General features: G+C 38.2%; 1 protein-coding gene across 1 annotated transcript in view; it reads right to left on the minus strand.

Annotated features, from left to right (window-relative positions):
• The window catches only part of POU6F2 (POU class 6 homeobox 2), a 1,132,881-nt gene that overhangs the window by 786,215 nt on the left and 323,409 nt on the right, over positions 1–23,257 (minus strand). The window lies entirely within an intron of this gene.

The following is a 23,257-nucleotide window of genomic DNA, read 5'->3' on the forward strand; positions in this document are numbered from 1 at the left end:
TTTCGTTATGTGTAGTTTGCACTTCCAGTAATAGCTTCTACTCTACAAACTCACATAACACGCAAAGACGGACTCTGTCTGTTTGTACTTCTGCTCACCTCACTTCTACTTATATACCGCTGAAATATATACCAAGTTACTGGCTTATGATTGGCTAAAGGCACTACATGCCCCCAGCTTAGTTTCTGCCTCACTAAAATATTAGGCTAGCCCTCTGTAGCTAAAAATGCAAAACCAACAAAAATGCTCCCCTAACCCTTAAAAAGACTAACAGGTCAGCAAAGAATGCACACCTCTCATGTTAACAACTGTAAACCCACACAACACACCAAGTGCCTCCCTTAGCCCTTAAAAAGACTAACAGGTCAGCAAAAATAAGCAGAAAAGAAACCACACCTCTCTCTTTCTTTCAGTCTCAACCACAGTAGTCCACACAACACAGCAAATGCTTCGACTAGCCCTTAAAAGGACTAACATGTCAGAAAAATAAGTAGAAAAGAAAGTGCACCTCTCTGCCACCATGAAAAACTTCCCCAAAGCTGACTTTGGACTGCTAAAAACAGAAGTGGCTAACTTCACGGCACCCATGCCAATGGAAAATAGATGCATGGCTGTCGAATCATACACCAGTGCACTGTACAAACACAAACATAAATACATGGAGCTAGCCATACCCAACAGAACCAAGATGCTCTCCTCCAAAAAAAAGAAAGCCAGTCTGGTGGTCTCCTGCCATTAATAGACTCTACAACAGAAACAAGAAACTGTTGCAGAAAAAGGTGATCTCCCAAGACTGGAAAAATTCCCTTATTAGCTTCAACAAAAAGTTGAGATCCCTCATCAAAACCTCCGAAGCCATCTATGAAGGCATAATTTCAAAAGACACTAAAAACAACCACAAAGCCTTCTATAGTTATACCAAGAATCTCCATGGCAATACCCAGATCTGCTCTGAGTTACTGTACAATGGTACCTCTTATAATGAGCCAACAGATATTGCAAACATACTGGCTGACAGATTCAGTGCCAACTTTACCCCTCTCTCCCCCTCAAAGAACCACTCTCAATACCGGAAGAATGCCAGGCACCCAGCATTACTGCAGCACAGGTTAAAACTGCATTCTCTAAGGCCAAGAATACAGCTTCCATGGGACCCGACAATATCCCTGGCTGTATTCTACATGAATTACAAAGTGAACTGGCACCACATCTGTGTGTTCTGTTACTCACAGCCTCACCTCAGGCTTTGTCCCTAATGAATGGCACACTGCTACAGTCATCCCTCTCCATAAAGGAGGAGCGACTACAGACCCTGGAAATTATTGTACCATTAACCTGATGAGTCTGATATGTAAGGCTATGGAGCATATCATTGTGGACCTAATTAACAATGATATAGGGAATCTCCAAATTCTAGATCCCATGCAATTTGGTTTTGTGAAAGGTAGATCATGCCTGCTCAACCTGGTTGACTACTTTGAGTCAGTCACCAGAGTGGTGGATGAAGGTAAGGCAGTTCATACAGACTACCTCGATCTGTCCAAGGCCTTTGATACCATTCCTCACTCAGGAATTATTGATAAACTCAGCAAACTTGGCATCAACCCCTGTATTGTTAGGTGGGTTGCAAATTGGCTCACAGATAGAACCCACAATGTGAAAGTAGCAGACTCCAAGTCAGACTGCTGACCAGTCATGAGTGGAGTCCACAGGGATCGGTTCTGGGCCGTCTCCTGTTTGGCATCTACTTCTCAGAAGTCCAGGCCAACATGGAGGGATTCTGGCTGACTAAATTTGCAGAAGACTACAAGCTGGGAGCCATTATTAACTCCCCAAGTGATGCAGACATCCTGCAGAAAGGCTTCACTGAGACCAATGACTGGTGTTGAAACCATGGCCTTAAGCTTAAAGCCAAAAATGTGTCATCATCCCCATTGGGAAAAACTCAGTACTCACTAATTACCACATTGATGGGAGCCCACTGAACACTGTAGGCATTATAAGAGATCTGGGGACACAGGTTGACAGCAACCTCTCCTTCAACCACCACATTGCCACTGTGGTCAGAAAGTCCTTCTATGTGGCACATCTCATTACCAAGAGTTTTGCATCCAGGAAGAAAGAGGTCATCATCTCTCTTTACTCTTCCCTCATTAGACCAATCATCGAGTATAATGCCCCATTTGGCATGTACCTCACTAGACACCTGCAAGAGCTGGAGAGGCCACAAAAGTACCTCACAAAGAGGATTCTAGGCCTTAAACACATGTCCTACATGGACAGACTCACAAAACTCCAGCTATTCTCTGTCTCATATCGTCTACTAAGAGGCAATCTCTCCTTGACTTACAAAGCCATATCTGACCGTGCTCTGTTAGAAATGTTACACCTAAAGAAATCCCAGTTCCTCAGCACCATACACTCCAGAGACCTCAACCTCATTATCACAATCAACAGAACATGCTGGAGGGGGCAGGTTCATAACCCAGAGACTGCCCATGCTATGGAATAGACTTTCCATACATGTCAAGCAGAGCACCTCACTAGCCCTCTTCAAGAGAAATCTTAATGAGTGGATGGGAAATAGAAAGTTCATCCCGGGGATCACTCCAGTGGTTCTACTTGATAGAGGCACTGGGAACTAATGCTGGACGGCACGACACCAGGGCACTTCTATTGGCTAGGCTTGTAAAGACCCCAGGGCCATTAGCCTAGTACACACCAGTAGCCTGATTAAATTGTAACTGTTATTTAAGTCTTTTGGTTTAAGCACTTGGGCTTCATACTGGTTGTTTTACATTAGGAAGGTTTGTGGTCACACTGTTCTGGCAGGACAGGTAGCTTACATCCTTCTAAGCTGGGAATTGCTGATTGAAGGCTCAGTGTCTGCTATTCTAAAAGTGTATTAGTTCTGGTTTAAGCACTTGGGCTTCAGGCCAGTTATTCTACATTAAGAAGGTTTGTGGTCTGTACTCTTGTGGGAGGAGAGGCTGGATTCTGCCCTTCTGAGCTGGGAATTTCTGGTCACAGGCTTATTGTGCCTGCTTATTTGAACTGTTTCTTTCTAAAATTGGTGCACCTTGTTGCTGTAGTATAGACCAGATTCAGGCCTGCTGAATCTAGCTTTGTTTGTATAACTTGAGCACTGATCCAGGCCATCTTTTTTTGGAGAAGGTTCGCCTGCACCCTAGTGGCAGGAATGTGCAGTTAGAGCTTGTCTGATTGAAGACTGCTAGAACAGGGCTCAGTTTTGAGCTTTTTTCTGGTTAACTGGATAACTTGTTTAAATCAGTTTGCTCATTTTCTATTGTTTTATATATAAAAAAAATAAATAAATAAATAAATTGCAATTTATTCATCTGCTTTTACTGTATTTGTGTTTCTTCCTACTTTATTACTAGGGGCGTTGACTACAACACTGATATATATATAAAAATAAGTGTCCTTTTCTGTGCATTTAAAGTGTTTTTTTGATTGCATCTGCTTTATTTTCAGATAAAAAAAAATACTTGTTTCCCACCTTTCTAAGCTAGTATAGTCCAGTTTTCAGGTTAGTGCTGAATTCAGGGCTGTGTTACAAATCTCTGTGTTTGCCCATAACTTACTTGGACAAAAGGAAGTTTCTCTGTTCACTTGTGAGAGAAGGGAGCTTTGAGCAGCCTATCTGTCCCTGGAGGAGTGGTTTCAGCCCAGAAATTAGTAGTTTATTGGCCATTTTGGGCTAATTTCTCTCTTTCATTTCCCTGCTATAAAAATCGCTTTTTTGGTTTGCATGCAGGGCAGTGCCAGTTAGCTAGGTTATAACTATTCCCGGCTCCACAAAGTCTCCTCTTCACTTTTCCCTTGGAACTAGACAAACTTTCAACTTAAGCACTCAAGCCATTCATTTCTCAGCCCAGCACTTGCTCAAAACTCATAACAAGCACTTATAAAGCCTAGCACTAGACCCCCCACTATACTGTACAGAAGGACAAGGCTCTCTATTCCACCATACCAGCCATAAAGTAAAACAGTTCACTGTACCTATCCAGGCATGTCCAAAGGGCAGTTTCATGTGTACTCTCCTGTTCAACTGGTGAATCTGGGCATTTTGAGGCAATGTTACAACTGCCTCATGTACATAGACAATCCTCTCCTCCTACCACCAAACACTAATACATGCGAGAGATGCAATTATACAGCCAAACTGGTGGCTAAGCTTTCTCAACCCAAGACTGGATCAGACAGTCAAGAGGAGAAGGGAAATACTTGCATCACACCACCAGTCTCACATAGATTCATTAAACCAGCACCGGCAAAAAACACACATAAATACATGAAAACATAGTCGGAGGCTCTAAATAAAAATCTGCAAAAGCAACAGAGACCTCCAAAGCAGACATCCAAGCAACCTTGACCCCCCAACACAAACCATGAAACACATACTTCACAAAACCAGTGTACCATGCAATCACAGCCCTTAAGGGAAGATAACATACACAACATACTTGTAATAGGTGACTCTATAGTCAGGTACACTGACATCCCACTCACTAGGCTGAATAAGGAGACAGTTACTGTTAGTTGCCTGTTGGTTGCCAGGATCTGCCACATAACACAAGAACTCAGGTCACTCCAGAACAAGTACAAATATGACTCTGTCATTGTCCATGTTGGTGTGAATGACCTGAGCCGTACCTCCCTGGACTACATGAAAAGAGACATGGAAGAGCTCTCTGATCACATAGCCCAGGCCGGTATGACCCTTACCCTGAGTAGGATCCTGCCCTCACCAAGAATGATACCATGTTATAAAGAAAAAGTTATCAATTTCACCAATTCGCTAAGTTTCTGTTGTCATTCAAAGGGGATTCAGTGTCTGTCCGCCTGGGATGACATGCTCAAAAAGCCACGCTGCTTCACTAGAGATGGCTTGCACCTGTCACCCTTAGGCTTTCGAATACTGGTCAAGGCTCTTCCCACCCCCATAGTGCCTTTTTTAGGTAAGGCTCAAAAGAAAGACCCACTGCCGTAAATAGCACAAGTAACAAAAAACTGAGGGTAATGCTGCTCAATGTCAGAAGTCTAAACCTCAAAATGCATGCACTCGAGGCACTCCTCAGTATGGAGAAAATCAATATATGTGCAGTAACATAAACCTGGTTTAAGGATCCAGAGAGCACCCCAGCACTACCAGGCTACAACTCATACCATACATTTCGGCCACAGAACCCAGACCAAAATACAAAAGGTGGGGGCGTATCCATATTCATCAAGAATACCCCCACCTCCAGGTTAGTGGCACAGCACGATGCTTCAGAGATCATCCACGTGCAACTAACATCAGGCAAAACTGCAATTCAAATTGTAGCTTGCTACAGATCACCCACCATGTCCAAGGGTGCCCATTCCACATTTCTGGAAACACTGGGAAACATAAAGGCCCTACCAAACACCCTAATATTGGGTGATTTCAATTACCTAAACATTAGCTGGGAGAACTACTCAAGTACTAACTCCCTTGTCCAACATTTCCTAGAATTTATAAACTCAAATGCCCTGGATCAACTGGTCAACACTCCCACCAGAGGTGACAACATATTGGACTTGGTCAACATGGGCGACCGGTGTTCCACACTGGAGGTCCACCCCTCGCTGGTTAGATCTGACCATAAACAAATCACTTTGGATATCCACAACCCCCCCCCCCCCCACCCCCGGACAAGGAAACCACAGTGAAAAACTTTTCAAAAGCAAATTTTACGTTACTTAAAACCAAGGTGGAAAGTTTCAAAGCCCCCATGCTAAAAGATAATGCTGTCCAAGTGGCAAAATCCTTTACTAATGCATTATATGGGCACCTACAAGAATGCAAGGATCATGCTATCCCAAGCAAAACCAAGACTCACTCCTCCAAGAAAAGGAAACCAGTCTGGTGGACCCCTGCCATAAACAAGCTATACAATAGAAGGAGGAAACTAGTACAGAAAAGAGTGCAATCCCAAGAAGGGAAGACATCCCTGATCAGTATCAGCAAGAAACTACGATCCCTCATACAATCATCCAAGGTGAGCTTCGAAAGAAAAATTGCCAAGGACTCCAAAGAAAACCACAAGGCATCCATAGTGGCAATGCTCAGATCTGCTCGAAGTTAATGCAGAATGGCACAAAATACACTGAACCAACTGATATCGCCAACATCCTGGCAGACAGGTTCAGTGCAAACTTCACCCCCTTCTCACCCCCAAAAAGGCCCATACCCATACCAGAAGAATGTAGAGCCCCTGAAATCACAGACACTCAGGTTAAAATAGCCCTCTCCAAAGCCAAAAACACAGCATCAATGGGACCAGACAGTGTTCTAGGCTGCATCTCCTACACAAGCTCAAAGATGAACTAACCCCTCACCTAAACACACTATTCAAACTCAGCCTCTCCACAGGCTACATACCCATAGAGTGCTGCACAGCAATGGTTATTCCGCTCCACAAAGGTGGAGCCACAACAGACCCCGGGAACTATTGCCCTATAAGCCTGACTAGCTTGGTCTGCAAGGCTATGGAGCGCATCATCATGGAACTCATTAACATAGACATTGGGAACCTCCAAACATTGGACTCTACCCAGTTCAGCTTTGTTAAGAGAGATCATGCCTCCTGAACCTGGTGGACTTCTTTGAGACAGTTACCAAGGCTATAGACGAGGGAAAGGTGGTACACACAGCCTACCTAGACCTTGCAAAGGCCTTCTACATCATTCCCCATTCTGGTATTATAAACAAGCTCACCAGCCTAAACATAAACCCCTATGTCACAAGACGGGTTGCCAACTGGCTCACGGACAGAGCCCACATGGTGAGAGTTGCAGGAGCTGGGTCTGACTCTAAACCGGATACAAGTGGCATTCCCTAGGGCTCAGTCCTAGGACCCCTCCTGTTCAGCATATACTTCTCAGAGGTACAGGCAAGCACAGGAGGACTATGACTAACCAAGTTCGCAGACGATTGCAACCTAGGGGCTATAATTAACTCTCCAACTGATGCAGACATCCTCCAACAGGGTCTCACTGAGACGAAGAGCTGGTGTCAAAATTATGGCCTCAAGCTAAATGCCAAAAAGTGCATAGTCATCCCTTTGGAAATAACAAAGTACCCACAAACTACCACATAGGTGGTAGTCCCCAAAATATGGAAGATGTAATAAGGGATCTGGGGACCCAAGTAAATAGTAATCTCTCCTTTGATAATCACATTGCCAAAGTGGTTAGAAAATCCTTCTATGTGGCCCACCTAATCACAAAAGAGTTCACATCCAGATCAAAAGAGGTCATTGTGCCCCTCTACGCATCACTCATCAGACCCATCATAGAGTACAATGCCCCATTTGGGATGTACCTTACAAGACACCTGCAACAGCTGGAAAGGCCACAGAAGTACCTCACCAACAGGATCACTGGCCTCAAACAGATGCCCTATGCAGCTCAGCTGAAGAAACTCCAGCTGTACTCGGTTGCATACCGCCTACTCAGAGGTGATCTCTGCCTGACATACAAGGCCATGTCCAACCCAGAATTGATGGACATGTTCCAACTAAAGAAAACCATATCCCCTTGAGCCACATGCTCTAGGGATCTAAACTTCACCACAACAATAAATAGGACATGCTGGAGGGATAGATTCCTGTCCCAGAGACTTCCCATGCTTTGGAACAAGATTCCAATCTACATCAGGCAGAGCTCCTTGTTAACACTCTTCAAGAGAAACCTTGACAAGTGGATGGGAAACAGAAAGTTTACCCCAGGGATCACTTCAGTGGCTCTGCTGGACAGGAGCACAGGGAACTAATCTAAGAGGGCGGCAAAAGCCAACACATTCTGGCTAGGCTTATAAATGCCTTTGGGCAGATAGCCTAGTACCTAACTATGAACCTATGAACCTATGACTGTCTAAAGGCACAATATACCCCCGGCTTTGTTTCTGCCTCACTAAAATGTTAGGTTAACTCTGTGTCTAAAAAAGCGAAAACACCACACAACAAATGCTTCCTTCAGCCCTTAAAAAGGACTAACAATACAGCAAAAATAAGTAGAAAAAAATCACCTCTCTCTCTCGCCTTCAGCTACAACAGCAGTAGTGCATACAACACAGCAAGTGCTTTCCCTAACCCTTAAAAGGACAAACAGTTCAGCAAAAATATCTGGAAGGAAAGTACACCCCTTTCTCCTTTGACTCTAATAACAGTAACCTACACAACACAGCAAATACATTTAGCCATTAAAAAGGCTTAATAGGTCAGCAAAAATATGTTAAAAAGCCATATTTCCCCCTCATTCAGCTACAAGGATGAAGGACATACAAATATTCTAGCTCACTGGCACCTGACAATTTTCAGTTAATTTTATATCTTTATTAATGCATTATGGCCAATAAAGCCAAACTTCTCTTAACTCCTGAGTCATAATAAAACTAGAAATATTATTTCTTCTTGTTAGACTACCCACAGATGATAATACACAACTCTTCATAGCTGCTTCTTTCTACCAGGACAAAAGCGTTTTTCTTCATTTGCACAGAAATTAGTAACAGAAGTACTGACAGCCTGAACTTCTTTATAAAATAAAAGTTTAGTTGAGTGATGAAGCTAGGCTACAGTCATGGTCATAGCACATCTGCTGTAGGGTGACATAATTCTCACAGCTTCTCACCTCATCCTGTCGCAGACACACACACACACACACACACACACACACACACACACACACACACACACACACACACACACACACAAAATGCAATTTACGACAGGATTGTAAGATTTGTAGCTGGGAACGTTATCGCATTCAGCAGCATCTGGCCACTACTATCTTCACACAGATGTTTCAACCCTAAAAACATTTATGATTCAGGCTATACTATAATGATCCTAACTGAAATCTCAATTGCAGAATATTTCAGGTTACGGTCTTTCCAGGAAACTCTGAACTAGATGTAGTCATTTATTGGGATAGTCATGCACCAATAGGCTTGACATGGCATTTAGAAATTATATTCAATAAACTAGAACATTTTCTTCTGTGTATTCACTAATCCTTTTTCTAACCTCACTTAAAGTGCCCTTAAGAGTCTTCACTATAGTCTAACCAGAGTTCTAACTGTTTTAAGCAGAAAAAGTAATCAGTTAAAAGACTATAAATTATATCCTGAACATGGATAAAGTTGTGTGCATTATCTTCTCAACTTGTTTGTCACACACTAGTGCTTCTTGGTTTCTTAATATCAGTTCACTACCACAGTAAACTGTGTATAAATGTCTTTGTAACTTTTTATGTACTTATGAATGTATCATGTCTTTTGTAACTTTTATGTACTTCTGAATGTCTTTTTATGTGTATGTAAACTGAACTGTATTTTTAAGTTTCTGTATCTGATTTATATTTTTATCTCACTGTGGAGCTTTTCTCCCCAGGTCTCCACTGAAAATGAGCCACTGGTTCAGTCGGACCAAACCGGTCAACAAATGCAAAATAAATAAATAAATAAAAATAAATACAAAATTAATAGAGCTGTAGTTAAATCTCAGTGCATCTGAGACCACTTATTTACTTGCTTTTCAGGCCAAAGGACGTTTAAAAGGAGGAAGATGGTAAGTGAGACATCATTGCCTGATTCCAAAATATGTGCTCTCAATGTAAGTGACAACTTATACTGAGAGCAGGCTGAGAGCAGGTCTTTTGGAACCCGGCTCCATTTGTAGGCCTGCTTAAAGATAGGCCTTACACCAAAGTAAGTCACTTACACTGAGAGCAAGTCTTTCTTATCAGGGCAGTCTTACACTGAGAGCAATTCTTTTGGAATCTGGTCCAATGTGTAGTTCCCTGTGAGGAATACATATGCAAATTATACTATTTTATTATCAAGAAATATGCTACAGTGGAAATAAGGAGTCATGGTATTACAGGAAGCACTAAATAGTATATATTTAAGATTAAATAAAGAGAAAAGCAAAGAACTGAAGATTGAGAAATGCATTTGAAGTTGAAGGGATAAGCGTTATTGGAAAGGAAACCGAGATTTTTACAGTAACATTTGGTTCACAAGATGTAACTATAAAATAATAAAGATATAGGCTAAAAATACAACAAAAGCATTTAAGATGACACTGCAAGGTCTATTTACTTATTACTATGATTCTAGGTCAGTTTAACCACCAGGTAGGAGAACTTATTTTACCAAAGGAGTTAGAGACAACAATGCATTAGAACTTTTTTATGGTAAAATCTGTTAAAAAGTGGTACAATGAATATACAAACTGAGAGTTAAAGTTAATTAACCAAGTGATATTTTTGCATTGATAAATTTGTTTATACATTAACAAAAGCAAAATGAAGTGCAATATGGTATTATGCACATTGTCACCAGAAAAATTCAAATATGTATGTGAAGTGTTTGCTGCAGAAAAAAGCTTTTTGGAAAAAAATACTATTACATATGAAAGAAAAAATAACAGCAACGGAAAACAGATCTTAGTTACTTAGGTTATGATAGATCAAAGTGGCCTACAAACATTATGAAAATATTTTATGACTGAGGAATAAAGGAAGAAGCAGATTTGTAAATGACAAAATATATTTAAAGATGTAGATAAGTGAAATGTTTTCTTATGGAAGCTTATGTCATCAAAATACCAGTGAAATGCAAAATTGAAATATAGTGGAAACAAGGGAAAGAGTTTGTTTCATCACAAGTTTTAAGAATAGAAATTGTGAATTTTTTTTTAGAATGCAAAAATGACAGTATGCTTGTAAGAAATGGAACATAAATAATTATTACATGGAAAAAGAGATACAAATATGAATTTGATTCTGTTTTGATTATTATGCAGAAAAAACAAAGGAAATACCTGAAAAACTTGACAGACTAATATTAAGCTGTTTGAGGCTGTTATGGAGCAAAAGATTTGGAGAAGTTTTGATAAAAACAAAGACGTATTGTAAAGGTTAAAACAGTGGCTGTTAAACATGGTATAGGACTTAAAGGGAAAGTAGAAAAAATGTTTTTAAGTGAATCCTGTAGGCAAACAATGCATATAAAGTATTTGAAGAAACTGTATACACTGTAAATATTGTATAATAAGTAAAACTTAATGACTCGTGTAAATTATCAAGACATATTGTATGCTTTCACTATGGGTCATCAAACATTAAACCTCTGACTATCAAAATCACCAAGCACATTTTTGACATGGAGACAGGTGTGACACCCATGAACTGGCCCAGTAATCAAGAAGCCTCAATCCTCGGGTCTATATTAAATGTTTGAAGTCTGAAAACTTCGAATCTCATATGATCGACATCATATGAGCGAAGTTTTCAAACATTGAACGTTTCAACGGAGATCACCGTAGGGAATTCTTCCCTTAACTTCAATGTAGCGCGATCTCGGAGTTGGTATATTTAAGTAGTGGGGAAGGTGGGGGGCTTGCCCCCCTGCATAGAGCATTCAGGTAGGTTTTTTTGTTTTTACTTTGTATACATTTTAAGTTCAATGTTTGAAAACTTTGCTCATATGAAGTCGATCATATGAGATTCAAAGTTTTCAGACTTTGAACTTATAATATAGACCCCTATCCTCACCAGTAACCCCAGTCAGGGATGTGTACATTGGGAGGATGATAGGTACACACACAGTAAAGTACAATTTCCTTTAAGAGCACATATAGATTAGAGTCAGCTGGTTTCTGCCTCTTTCTCCAGATCCCCAATAAGACTCCCCACTGGCACAGCTATAGGGTTAAGATCTCAGCCGAGTGGTCAAGTCAAAATCTCCATAACCCTCTCTGTCCAACCAGTGCTTTCTGTCCCTGCCCAAGTAGCTACACACACACACACACACACACACACACACACACACACACACACACACACACACACACACACACACACACACACACACACACACACACACACACACACACACACTTTGAGATCTGATTTATATGCAAACACACAGTCACTCCTGGGAAAGGCTGGCACAGGTTTACTAGCTATGCCCCCTTCTTCCCAGACATAAGGTAGTAATCACTGCCACCAACCACTCTTACTTATCAGCTACTATAAAACCCCTTACAAAAGGGTTCCCAATCTTACTGTGCAATGTTACTATTATCCAAATGGTAAGTGTGACCAGAACATTTAAAGCTATTCAAGACTGGCCTATACAGTATCATCTAATACATCTGCAAGTACGCTAAGAGCTTAAATATCTGTAAACAAACCCAGCCACAATTAAAAGGTATATTTAATAATAAGTAATAAAAGCACAAGACTATACTCAATAACTCAGCACAATGGCAACAGAGCTCAGAATCACAGTAAATATGTTAAAACAACATTGCAGGACAGTCTCACATAGGTTCATAGGTAGGTACTAGGCTATCGGCCCAAGGGCCTATGTAAGCCTAGCCAACAAGGTTCCCTAGCTTACGTCACCCAAGAAAGTTATTTTCCTGTGCCACTGTTGAGCAGAGACACAGAAGTGATCCCCGGGGTGTATTTCCTATTTCCCATCCACTCATCAAGATTTTTCTTGAAGAATGCTAATGAAGAACTTTGCTTGACATAGATGGGTAGCCTGTATGGGGAGTCTCTGGGACAGGAATCTATCCCTCCAGCATGTCTTGTTTATTGTAGTGACAAGGTTTATGTCCCTAGAGCGTGTAGCTCGGAGGGATTGGGATTTTTTTAGGTGTAGCATGTCCAGCAGCTCTGAGTTTGACATAGCTTTATATGTTAGGCAGAGATCACCTCAGAGTAGGCGATATGCTTCGGAGTAAAGCTGGAGTTTTTTGAGATGGTCAGTGTAGGGCATTTGTTTGAAGCCAGGAATCCTCTTTGTGAGGTACTTCTGTGGCCTTTCCAGCTGCTGCAGATGTCTTGGGAGGTACATTCCAAAAGGGGCATTGTACTCTATAATGGGTCTAATGAGTGTCGAGTAGAGAGGAACAATGACCTCTTTTTTCCTGGATGAGAACCCTTTTATGATGAGGTGTGCCACGTAGAAGGGCTTCCGGACTACTGTGGTGATGTGACTATCAAAGGAGAGACTACCGTCCACCTGGGTCCCAAGGTCTCTTATCACACATTCAGCGTTAAGTAGATTGCTGCCTATGTGGTAGTTCATGGGTACAGAGTTTTTACCAAAGGGGATGACACTGCACTTTTTGGCATTGAGCTTGAGGCCATGGGTCTGACACCAGGCACATAAATACAGAATACATCTAAACTAATCATACTGTATTTTTATCTGTATATAAGAGATACTATGCCCTAAATGACTTATCTACAGAGCAAGACAAATACAAGTGCTGAATGGATGTTTTCATGACCAGAGACAAGATACAAAATGCACAGACTTTCTGTCTGAGATAGTTCTTAAATTAATAATACACATTACTGCTAGGTTAGTTAGATGACATCACTATTTGACACCTTTCTCTAGTTCCCAGGCTAAACAGATACCAATAGAATTTAACATGTCTCTGTTAAAAATATTTATTTTTCAGATGTACAGTTGCTAGGAAGCCACAGACAGCCACAGTCAGGAATCCTCTTTGTGAGGTACTTGTGTGGCCTTTCCAGCTGCTGCAGATGTCTTGTGAGGTACATTCCAAAAGGGGCATTGTACTCTATAATGGGTCTAATGAGTGTCAAGTAGAGAGGAACAATGACCTCTTTTTTCCTGGATGAGAACCCTTTTATGATGAGGTGTGCCACGTAGAAGGACTTCCGGACTACTGTGGTGATGTGACTATCAAAGGAGAGACTACTGTCCACCTGGGTCCCAATGTCTCTTATCACACATTCAGCGTTAAGTAGATTGCTGCCTATGTGGTAGTTCATGGGTACAGAGTTTTTACCAAAGGGGATGACACTGCACTTTTTGGCATTGAGCTTGAGGCCATGGCTCTGACACCAGACACATAAATACAGAATACATCTAAACTAATTATACTGTATTTTTATCTGTATATAAGAGATACTATGCCCTAAATGACTTATCTACAGAGCAAGACAAATACAAGTGCTGAATGGATGTTTTCATGACCAGAGACAAGATACAAAATGCACAGACTTTCTGTCTGAGATAGTTCTTAAATTAATAATACACATTACTGCTAGGTTAGTTAGATGACATCACTATTTGACACCTTTCTCTAGTTCCCAGGCTAAACAGATACCAATAGAATTTAACATGTCTCTGTTAAAAATACTTATTTTTCAGATGTACAGTTGCTAGGAAGCCACAGACAGCATTTATATATATATATATATATATATATATATATATATATATATATATATATATATATATATATATATATATTATCTAGGTCCCCTTCAAAACATCTAAAACCCATAACATCGAATTTCATAACAATGAGACCAGAAGATCTAAAACCCAAAACATCTAAAACCCATAACATCGAATTTCATAACATCTAACACTACAAATCACAAGAAAATAATATTCCCTCCACATATAATGACACCAAACTACCAAACACACTTTTTACTATGTTTCTGCAGGGGGGCTTCATACAGTGGGGTTAGGAAATTAACTTTTTCCCACTGTAGTGCGAGCTTGGAATTGGTATATTTAATTTATGGGGGTGGGGGGGGTGTAGAAATGTAGTAAAAAGTGTGTTTGGTAGTTTGGTGTTGTTATATGTGTAGGGGATGTTATTTTCTTGTGATTTGTAGTGTTAGATGTTATGAAATTCAATGTTATGGCTTTTAGATGTTTTGGGTTTTAAATGTTCTGGTCTCAATGTTATGAAATTAGATTTTATGGGCTTTAGATGTTTCAAAGTAGACACATTTATATATTTATTTATATATATATATATATATATATATATATATATATATATATATATATATATACAAACCTTGTCTTCACTACTGTGCTACAAAGTAATAACTAAAATCTGCAATTAAACAAAAATAAGTTTACTGGTTCATATGTTCATAGACTGCTTTAAGGCAACAGACTACTTAAGCCATTTGAAGTGCAAACATAGTAGTCCCTCTAGTATCTCCAACTAGTCTCTCTCCCTGTCAGTATGGGATGGAGAGCTAGGACTGGGATAAGTTTACAGTTTCTAATTGTCTAATTTAGATTTGAAGATAGCGAGAGGCATGGTTTCCTTTACAGAAAGAGGAGTGTATGTTCCACAGGTTCAGCATACTTCAGTATTGTTATCCATTATACCAATAAAGCCTACTTATGCTGCAGTATAGTTTTAGGCTCTTTTCTCTTGTATTTATGTCACTAACTATCTTGCTGATAAGCAATTGATCAAGCAAGATTGGGTCAAGTACAGCTTTGCAGGCCACACATAGCCACAAAGGGAAATGGAGCTTTTAGATGCTCTTGGTAATATAGTGAGCTCATACCTGAGATTTTTTTTTTTTTTTTTTTGGGGGGGGGGGCAGGTCTGAAAGGTGTGTTAGATGCTTGGATGTGCTTGTATCAAGAGAAACATGGAATTCTAGTATGGGCCTGATGAAGGATGAGTAGATAAAAATGCTCACCTATTTTGGCCAATAGAAGATGCCCTCAGTGATCAGCTGTATGAGACAGAATGCTTTACTGATAACACTGAATAAAGGAGACCTTGTTATCCATGAAGGCACCTAGATTTGCAATTCAGGTATCTCTCTTAAGTGTTTTATGTGGTAAGTGTACAAGAGGTCACATTTTCCAAACTGTAGGATGCTACATTTTCTTGGTACATTTTCTACATAGATACATACATACAAATATTTCAATCACTGGCATTAATACCCTTTTAGCTTGCCAATATACCAAAACTCTTGTTCCCATAATAAGTGTCCAGGCTGTTCTTAAAAATATCTAAAGTAGTGCTTGCTTTAATGTGATTTGGTAATCTGTTCCATGCATCAGCTGCTCTCACAGAGAACCAATTAATTCCCTTCTCATTCCTATAGAATCTTCTGTATAGGTTGTCTAATGATTATGTAGTACTTTTTGATAACCCCAAACATTCCCAGAGATAGTTGTCTCTAAATGTCTTATATACCCAAATAAGATCTCCTCTTAGATATCAATGAGACACTGTATAAGTTCAGAAATTTTAGCCCTTAATAATAACTTAAATTTTTACATCCATGGTTGCCCTTGTTATATTTCTGCTGTACTCTTCCCAGTTTACTCATACTTGTTTTCTGATAAGGTTTCCATATTGTTATTCCATACTCAAGTTTGAGTCTAATGTAACTAACAAACAATGACATCATCATTTCTGATTTCTTAGACTTCATAAATCTTTTTTATGCAACTTAGAGTTCTATAACTATTATTAACCAACTGATTGATATGATTAAAACAACTCATAGCTGGACCTATCCATATACCCAGGTCCTTAAATGAGTCTACAGTTTCAATCACTGCGTGCTATATTAAATATTCTCCTTTCAATTTATGTCTCTCAAATCTCATATGCTTAGTTTTTTTGATGTATTTATCAACATTATTCTCTTGTAGCCAAGTGGTCAATTTAGTCAAGTTCTTTTTCAGATATCCCTTATCTATAACACATGTAATTACTTCACCCAATTTCAGGTCATCTGCATATAGACTATAAAACACCTCAGATGAAAAAAGTTAGGTCTGAAAGATACAATCTAAACAAGTAAGGGCCTAGGACAGAGCCCTGTGGGACACTCTGACTGTAACCAAGAATTTTACCTGCCCAACTGTCGTAAGATTCTTGCCATGTCAAATTTGTAAGCCATGCATCTACCCATCTTATCAAGAGTACATAGATACCTAGTTGTTCTAATTTATTGATCAGTGTTTTGTGTATGACCTTGTCAAATGCTGAAGTTACATTTAAATAAATTACATCACAGCACAATTACAATTTTTCATTCATAGCTTTATTATATTGTTATAGAACATCATGTTACAGGTGGTAATAGACCCATTTTCAACATATGCATGCTGATATATGGCTTCAAGTCCCAACCCATCCAATTGTGACAATAACTTATCCAGTATTACCTTCTGTATTATTTTTCCACAACATGAAAGTAGATTTAAGGGTCTATATGACTCTGGGTTTGTCCTGCTCTCCTTTCCCCTTAAAGACAGGTTTAATGAGAGCATGTTTCCAATCTTGGGGAATCTCCCCATACTTATATGACCTAGCAAATAATACATATAATGGTACTGTAAGTTCTTGCTTAAGTGTTCTCAGGTCATTATTACTAATTCCCTTTCCTCCCTATGCTTTGTTTGGATCCAGTTTGCACAGTTCTTTTTCAATATAATCTAATTTGATTCCAGTTTCTGCAGTTACCTGAATGTCATTAGGACAACTTCTCACCCCCTTTGTGGAGCCAAACTGTTTTGCATAAGATTTTATAAATATATCTGTAATCTGTTGTATCTGACAATACATTTTAGAATCTACACACAGTTTATCAGTTTGTATTCCTTTACTCCTTCCACATCTTATATATCTGTAAAAAGTATTCCTATTATGCTCAATATCTTTATATAAATTTTCTTCATATTTTTCTTGATCTTGTCTCATGCTATGCTTAATTTGTTTGTCCAGCTTGTTTATTTCAGTTTTCAAAGTTGTAGTTTGACCTCTATTCAATTTCTTATATTTTTGTCTCTCAATATACCCCCTGATGTTATATGCCTAGATTCTGATGTTAATTTAGTTTTTTTTTTATTTTTTTGCACTCAAGCAGTTTCTCTTTCAAAAATATTCACATTCCACCTGCAGTTTTTCCACCAAACACATCACTCTAGTTAGTTTTACGTACTGGCTGTTTTGCTTGCATATAATCTGTAATTAATCTTTTGTGCATTGCTTTAGATTTCAGTTTGGCAGAATTATCTAGCAACAAATTAACCTTTATAACCCCATGATCACTGCACATCAATGGTGGTAAAATGTGACTTGAAGTAACAGTAATTTCTTTAGGAATACAAACAATATCTATTATGTTCCGTCCCCTGGTAGGTTTTTTTTTTTACAATCTGAAGCAACTGTTGTTCCTGAACATATGCAGTGAATAATTTCCTTACTAATGTTGTTGAATCGATATTATTCCAATCTGTTTCTGGTAAATTTAAGTCCACAGCTAATATTATTTTTCCCTCCTGTTTTCTAGTGATTAGCTTTAAACCATGATCCTAACACCTTGGGTTTGACACAGAGGGCCTTCTTGGTGGACAGGAGTGTCAGGGGAGCTGGTGATGGCCCCAGGCTTGCAGCTGTCCATGAACTTGGTCAGACAACAAACTCTGTATTAGATTTGACATTAGGGCAGAACCTTTTGGAAGGATGTGCAAGCTCCTAGCTATCTGCACTCAAACAGTATGCTTCCTTGGCATATTTATAATGGCATTGCGCATAGTCAGGTTCTCAGGGCTAACAAAAATAATACTAAGGACAATGACTATAATACTCTGTTAAATGAAATCTCTTGAGTTTATGAATAAAGGTTATGATCTGGATTTGTTGACTCCCAACAAGAACATAGCTTTAGATTAATGTACTACTTTAGCTAAGCCATATTTTGCACAACAAAAAGTTTTAGTTACTAATATTTGTCAAACAATTTGATCTGTTAGCTATGCCATTAGGTATAGCAGACATACTAACAAAATTCTGAATATAATAGGGCATAACCCATCTAGATTACGTTTATATGATACCCTAGAAACAGATTGTAGGAGAACAACCTAATTTTGTATATAAGAATGAGAGGAGTTTGAGACAATATTTATGTTAATTTTAAATACCAGATCTCAGACTAGTTCTGTTAATACTAAGGGTATGGTTCCATATTATGAGTGTCAATTTTGTGCATATATTAACAAAAATAAAATTTTAGATATATTGTTAGCAGTAAATATCTACATGTCATTGTTTTGTGACTTGTAGAACATCTGATTTGATTTATTTAGCATCTTGTGAACAATGCACTTGTTTTTATATTGGTAAAATCAACAAAATGTTAAAAGAACATATTTTGGGACATTTGTCAGATATGAAATATTAACACCAATACCTGGGCAAAACATGTAGCTGGCTGATAATAATAATATGCTTAAGTTCACTTTTAGTGTAATTACTGTCTTAAGAAAGAATAATGGAGGTGGCAATCTTACTTTGAAAACTGAATGCACTGAATACAGGTAGATTATCTATTGTCATGCAGATAGCTTTCTAGTACTGTGAGTATTAAACCTATTGTGAAAATAAGATAATTCATTATTTAATTAGTTTGATTGCATTTTGATTAGTTTGCAATGCTTATTTTTTTTTTCTGTTTAATCTTAACAGTGACAATGTTTTACTCAAAAGTTTTGCTATTTTATTTACTATTAAACTAATGTTTTTCTAACTTTTGAGAGGTGTTGAAGACATTCTTAATTTGTTTTTGTTTTTTTGTTTTTTTGTTGTTTTGTTTTGTGTTCAATTTTTAGAATTGCCTTCTTTAGCTAAAACAGAACTTGTTTAATTTTCTGAAATTCTATAGTAACCATCATTTCTTTGACAACAGACACAAGAATCAGTAGCATACCACACCAATATTGTCAGTGGCCAGGCAGCTCTGTCATTTCATTCAACATCTGAGAACATGCTCAGAAATCAGTAACATACGTAGAAGTCTTTATCTGTATAAGGCAATTAACAATGCCATTTTTTTGTTGAAATAGGGACCTATAAGTTGCATGTCATGCTTGACCATGTTGCTTATGTCATTTTAATTTTTTTTCCCTTAAAGGATTAAGTACATTTGGCACTGGTAGCTTCTTTCTAATATACCTTATAACTATATGTGTGAAGATATTTTTATAATCATACTGAGTGCATGTGGAGGCTGTGGATTTCAAACTTGGGCCAATAGGATACACCTTTTATGTATTTCAATGACTTAATTCTTTGGAAGGACTAAAGCCTAATAGAAATGTGTTCCTTATGTTTATATATATATATATATATATATATATATATATATATATATATATATATATATATATATGCATACATGTACACCCATCTATATCATCTATAACTATATATCTATATTATGTGACAGTGTGTGTGTGTGTGTGTGTGTGTGTGTGTGTGTGTGTGTGTGTGTGTGTGTGTGTGTGTGTGTGTGTGTGTGTGTATACACACACACACACACACACACATATATATATATATATATATATATATATATAGATAGATATATACATACATGCACACCCATCTATATCATCTATAACTAGTAATCTATATTATGTGACAGTGTGTGTGTGTGTGTGTGTGTGTGTGTGTGTGTGTGTGTGTGTGTGTGTATACACACACACACACATATATATATATATATATATATATATATATATATATATATATATATATATATATATACATATATTATATATATGTATTTATATAATATATATAATATATATATATAATATATATATATGTGTGTATTTATATATATATATATATATATATATATATATACACACACACACACACACACACACACACACACACACACATGGATCTACTTCACTTACCCAAATGCCTACATCACCAACTTTCACTTCGCTGAGACGAATGGACTAACAAACAAGAACACCAACATCCAGAACATCGACTTCTGACTCGAGGTAAGTAACCACTTGGCCATCCTGAAAAAAACAAAAGAAAAAACGAACTAAAGTAAACCCACCCATGTTGGGGGCTTTGCCCCCCACACCTCCCTAACTAAATATTCCAACTCCGAGATCGCACTACCATGGGGATAAGGGCAAAGTTCAACAGGATGGCCAAGTGGTTACTTACCTCCAGTGGAATGTCGGTGTTCCACATATCGGTCTTCTGATTTGTTGGTCCATTCGTCTTGGTGAAGTAAAAGTCGGTTTCTGATTTTCTGGCAAATCACTGAGGATTTACTTCACTAAATGACATACATTTGAGTTTCAGACATCACATCCTTCAGAAAATGCATGCTATCCCAAATCCTATTATTCATAGATTCATAGATTAGTACTAAGCTAACTGCTCTTGTGAGCCTTTTTAAGCCTAGCCAATTATCCCTTGTGAGACTCCAACCCTGCACTTTGTGTTTGTAAAGCAAACACCTTAACCATTAGGCCACCCTCCTGTGGGAAATTATTCCAGCAACTTTCAAAGTTTATAAATGCAATATTTAAAATTTGCCCTGATTTTTGAGCATTTGCCCCACGCTCATTATTTTAGGCCTTATACAAATTTCTTGCCCTAAGTGGTTGATAGATGCTTGCAAATGCATTTTCAGGATTTAGGAATAAGACAGTAGCAGATGTGATTTTGCAGATCTTTATGTGCCTGCTGTGTATTCCTGATGCACTTGAAAGCATGTGCATCGAAGGGCTGGTACACAACAAGAAGATGAGGTTGTGTCCTTACTGCAACATTGCATATTATTGCTGAAGAACATCATGTATATAGATTGACATATTGTTGTTTGATTCCTTATTTCTTTATTTGTAATTTGTTTTATTTATTCATGTGTTTTTTTTCTGTTAATTTGTCTTACAACTGAGTATATTGACTGATGAGGTCTGGTCCATTTTCATCGAAACAATTGTGTAAGTCAAGGAATTTTTTGCAGCAGTGTGATAATTCCAATAGTTCTAATAAATGAAAGAAACATTTTATCATGCAGAGGACAGTTTCACATTGACTATGCAGTTAGGTTTCATTTCATAACAAGTCAGATAAACAGAATATCATGCACCGAGTAAAAAATGATCTGATAATGCATTCCAAGTGAAGCCAAAAGCCAGCAGGAGAACAAATGAGAACACTGAGATGTGACAGAATGGGCAGGTACCTAGGAAAATCATCAGCTGCTGAATTCAGGTGAGATTGAGTCAGGGAGCTAAACCACACAGTCAATGCCTATAGGATTGTAGTGGTCAAGCCCACAACTCTCTGAAATATATGTATATGTACCAACTCCATGGTTACAGAAACAAGAAGTCGGAGAAGGGAGAAATCTCTCAAAACAAGGGAATCACAGCTAACAAGCACATACCAGAAGTGATTCCTGTGGAAGACAATGGTCAGCTTACTTCTACATCTTGCGATTTCGGCACCTGATACTTGAGCAATTAAACCTCATTCACCTATATATATATATATATATATATATATATATATATATATATATATATATATATATATATATATATACAGACATACAAACATACATACACCACTGAAGGAAATACATATGATAAATAAATAATTCTTACAAAAAGGTAGGAAAAACTATAAAAATGGCAATTCCTTTCTTCCCACTTTCCAAAGACATACAGAAAGGTGAACTGTTATCTAGGGCGGCTTGCCACAATAGTCTGTAGTTTTAGGCAACCTTAATCTGAAAAAAAAAAAAACTGATAATGAAAATGGAACCGCAGGTAACAGTCATCTTTTTATTCTTAGCAATACCAATTCTTTCCTTAATTTTAACTGATATTATGAGTGAAGCTGTCATTGTTTCATTAACACACACACACACACACACACACACACACACACACACACACACACACACACATACACAAGGGCATATATGTGCATGCATGTGCAGCACTGTGTTTGTCCCTATGGACGCGTCCATACTTCCTTATTGATGGAAGTAGTCTTTGAATCGACATTAGTTTTACTTGCTTAATCTTAATCCAGTAATACTGACACCTGTCTTTGCATGCATCAGAGTTATACCTCAGAATAAGCTAAATTTAAACAAAGTATTTTTTGAAAGGGGGCAAACCACCCATACCAGCATTAATAACATTTACTATTTTCGTGATTGCTGAATCTCCAGCGAAGGGGCATATTTCCCTTCTTCGGAGATCCTGATTTATTGCTCAACTGTCAATCATATTTACTATTGACCAATATAGATTGAACATAAATAGGTTGATCTTAGCCAGGGATCGACCAATCTAATGGTACTATATATATATATATATATATATATATATATATATATATATATATATATATATATATATATCCTTTCAATTAACCAAAGTACAATCCACCGAATTTTACTCACCTGATCTCCATCCACCAAAACTCCAACTCATTACAGTCGAGTGACACCTCCACGCACTTCTGCAGTTACCTTCTACTGTGCCTCTAGGCATCAAATATTGTTGTTCATATTTGCATTA

This window comes from Protopterus annectens, chromosome 3.part0, assembly GCF_019279795.1.
Source record: "Protopterus annectens isolate FY-2018-M chromosome 3.part0, PAN1.0, whole genome shotgun sequence".
Classification (NCBI taxonomy): Eukaryota; Metazoa; Chordata; order Ceratodontiformes; family Protopteridae; genus Protopterus; species Protopterus annectens.